This window comes from Anneissia japonica, unplaced genomic scaffold, assembly GCF_011630105.1.
Source record: "Anneissia japonica isolate Jap-2015-1 unplaced genomic scaffold, ASM1163010v1 scaffold84843_len3200_cov198, whole genome shotgun sequence".
NCBI lineage: Eukaryota > Metazoa > Echinodermata > Crinoidea > Comatulida > Comatulidae > Anneissia > Anneissia japonica.
The window spans coordinates 310-3,200 of NW_022697978.1; the positions used below are offsets into that span (position 1 = coordinate 310).

At 35.1% G+C, this 2,891-nt stretch overlaps 1 long non-coding RNA gene across 2 annotated transcripts; it reads left to right on the forward strand.

Annotated features, from left to right (window-relative positions):
* The first annotated feature begins 54 nt into the window (after positions 1 to 54).
* LOC117102389 lies at positions 55 to 2,861 on the forward strand. 2 transcript variants are annotated; one of them, XR_004444406.1, is made up of 3 exons: positions 55 to 1,001; positions 1,254 to 1,352; positions 2,324 to 2,861. It is a non-coding gene; the product is annotated as an uncharacterized LOC117102389 (long non-coding RNA). The 2 variants fall into 2 exon arrangements; XR_004444407.1 differs by having other exon boundaries at positions 55 to 652.
* Positions 2,862 to 2,891: the final 30 nt, after the last annotated feature.

The window sequence follows — 2,891 nt, forward strand, 5'->3', positions numbered from 1 at the left end:
GGGTCACCTGGGGATTTGTTCTGAAACTGGTTGATTTGACATGGAATCACCCAATCATCTTTCAGTTTGTAATAACATTTTGTTTACATGGTACGAAAACAACTTCCAAATTGTCACATGGTGTTCTGATGCTATATATAATATCAATATCAATAGTTTTTAAATATCGCAGCATTTGAGTGTGCCATATTGCATCATTATTCATTAGTTTGGACAATGGTACATTATCTGATAGACTGTTTAGATAGCCACAATACTGTAGCGTTCATATTCAACCGTTAGTCTTTATTGTATTCTCTTACCCTCTGATTAAATTTTGTGTCCCATTAAATATTATGTAACTCCTTTAGTGCTTTTGAAATTTACGAGGGTATAACATGTTTGTTTAGTGTTACCAACACCTATTGGAAGATAAATACAATTACTGAAACTTCAACTTCAATTATTTCACTTGAATATATTATATTAACATGTGGCGTAACCAAAATAACAAAGCTTGTAAACTTGACACGCAGTTACAAATAATATTAACAAATAGAAAAAAATTGCAATAATGGATAGACCTGATGATTGACTGTAAAAGCAGGTTTAAAAACATTTTTCATGGATCAAGTGCATACCGTATCGTCTGCCAAGGGACTCATCTATTTTTGTGAGTTCTCTGTACACATTTTAAACATGTTCAGCATTAATTATTTTACCACTCTTTTGAAAATGCTGTAAAATATTTGGCGATCACCCGCAACTAGACAATACGGCTTTAACAGAGCCATTTTTATACATTTTTTTTTGTGGCAGGAATTATGTTTAGTATAGATGCCAGCATTGTTTGAGCATCTGTAAGTCTCATAGCTAGTGCTGGTGAAAACATACAATACCTAGATACCATTAAAAAAAATTCTTCTTGTAGCCAAGTCAAGATTGTCATACCATGAAGGAATTAATTTATCCATGATCATATATCGTTGTTTGTTGTCAATGACGACCAAATGTTTCTTGAGGTATACTTTTTTTTTCAAAAGAATCATAGAATATCTGAGGTTCGTTGAACCCACAACCATACGATCCGGGTACATGAATTAACATTGAATAAACTTTATTTTATATATTAAGACATTCCCTAAGCTATAGAATTGATTTATAACCTACATAATACGCACATGATTGTCATTACTACTGCATTGTAAATCCAAGGTAATGTACATCGTGCCACCTTCTTAAAGCAATTACAAATCCACTTTTATCGTTTGCAGCTTTGGAGTTATCTCTATCTGGATTCGTGAACTACAAGTATGGCGTTTCGATCTTCGTTTGCTCGAGCAGCTTTGTTAGTCATCAACCTGTTTGTGTGGGTAAATACAATCAATGCGATCTATAGGTACAAAAAGTAAATCACAATAAAATAATCCCTAATAAAATAGACATTAATGTTGTTAGTAAGTGTGCATGAGATAGTGGATCACATCATAACGTGTTGTGTTGCGGTAACTTTGTTTGGAATGGACGTATTCAGTGTAAAGTGACTAGGATAACCCACGAAACTCTGTAGAATTTCCAGTGGGGTCCTCCTGGTGGTGATTGTTTCAGTACACCGGGAGACAATTCCCTACTCTTTTCTAAAGAGTTTACTGCGTTCTTTAACGTAGACATGGTCCATTATGCACATATGCACACGGGACCCGGCTAACGGCTTAAATGTCTCATCCGAAAGATGGTGCGCTATTGTAACTTGCATTTCAGCGCCCCAGGTTGCGAAATCTCCCTATTAACACTATGATGTGACCATCATAAAAGATAATGGTATGGCCAACTGTTACCGGTTATGTCTGAAGATATTTGACAGACAGCAAATGATGAATTGATTGAAGTTAATTTGATTGATTAATCAAATCCCAAAATTTCCTGAAGAATATCCATGAGTATGATCATTAAAGGAAATCGTTACTGGTTTTGAAACCAGAATCCGGAGGAAGAAATCTTGTTGATATGTTGTACAACCGATTTTTCCAAGACACAAAAAGCATATAAGCCTAGTTGGTTCTTATTAAACTATGTACAGCAGGCCCCTTTTCATTATTCGTTAAATCGTTAAATTTGTTTTTATTCTTGAGTAAATGTTGATGATAATGAAGCATATGTGATTATTACTTTTGTTACTATTATTGTTTTGATACGTTGCTGTTATTTTCAAAATAGTTTAGTTTATTTGATCGTACACCACATAAAAACGTGCACGAATGACTTGAGTATTAATTCATTCATTTAAAAAAAAAAAGATAATTATTGACATAACTTTAAACACGTCTTGTCCTTTCGACTTCAGGGAATCGCTACGTTAGCTGTCGTCTGCGTCCAGAAGTTAGTCGTGTATCCAAACCGCCTGCTCTAAGTATACAATGGGCAGACGAATTTCAGCGCCTACGGTGAAACAATATCTACAATTCTCATAACTACTATTACTTGCCTTCTTTGTGTACGAGTGCGTCGACCGATAAGTTAAATTGCTTGACCGGAAACTGTTTTATATTTTCTCATCCGGTGAGAACATTAGACGACTGTCCAACACACACGGCATGTTTGTAAAGTGTTTCTGTTACAGCGTAGGCACGCATGTTTCGGATGATTTTTTTTTTAAAATTCGAAGTCGCACAATGTTCACTCATAATGATTAAAGGAAGAAAGAGATGTATGGGGAATACACTGCACAACATATAGGCCTATGCATAGTCCTACAATCATTATTTAAACTCTTTATGTAGCTACAGTAGATTTTCAAATGTACACGGCTGCTATTTTTCGGTACGTCTTGTCTTCGTTCTTGCCAATTAGAAAGGAAAGAAGCGTCCTAAGAAGGGACGCTAAGTCCGTGTCACATACAAACAACATAGACA